Below are 394 nucleotides of genomic sequence, written 5' to 3' on the forward strand. Positions count from 1 at the left end.
TAGTGTGTGTTTTCAGTTTTCACACTAGATTATAACCCAAAAACTCTAGATCTAGCGGGAAAATCGCTAGAATGGCAACAGTGTTTACACCAGTACGAACCTATGAAACAACAATAACTCACACGTTATAAACACGTTTCTCAGAACCCATGGTGGATCCTCGAGTTGGAAAAACAGTACAAACAACACACGTAGGTAAAAGAGACCCAGCTGGCTAAAGTTACGCCAACTAGGGGTGCTGTTGTGTGTGTGATTGTGGTCCTTTGGATGCTTTAACAGCTCTACTGGTTGAGGCATTCCTTGTTACTCTGCTATGCTGTAGTTGGGTATTTCTTGTCCATATGCAGCGGCTGCTATGTGTGGTTTTCAGGTTTGGTGTGTTTTTGCTATACTC

Source organism: Penaeus monodon, chromosome 28, assembly GCF_015228065.2.
Source record: "Penaeus monodon isolate SGIC_2016 chromosome 28, NSTDA_Pmon_1, whole genome shotgun sequence".
Lineage (NCBI taxonomy): Eukaryota > Metazoa > Arthropoda > Malacostraca > Decapoda > Penaeidae > Penaeus > Penaeus monodon.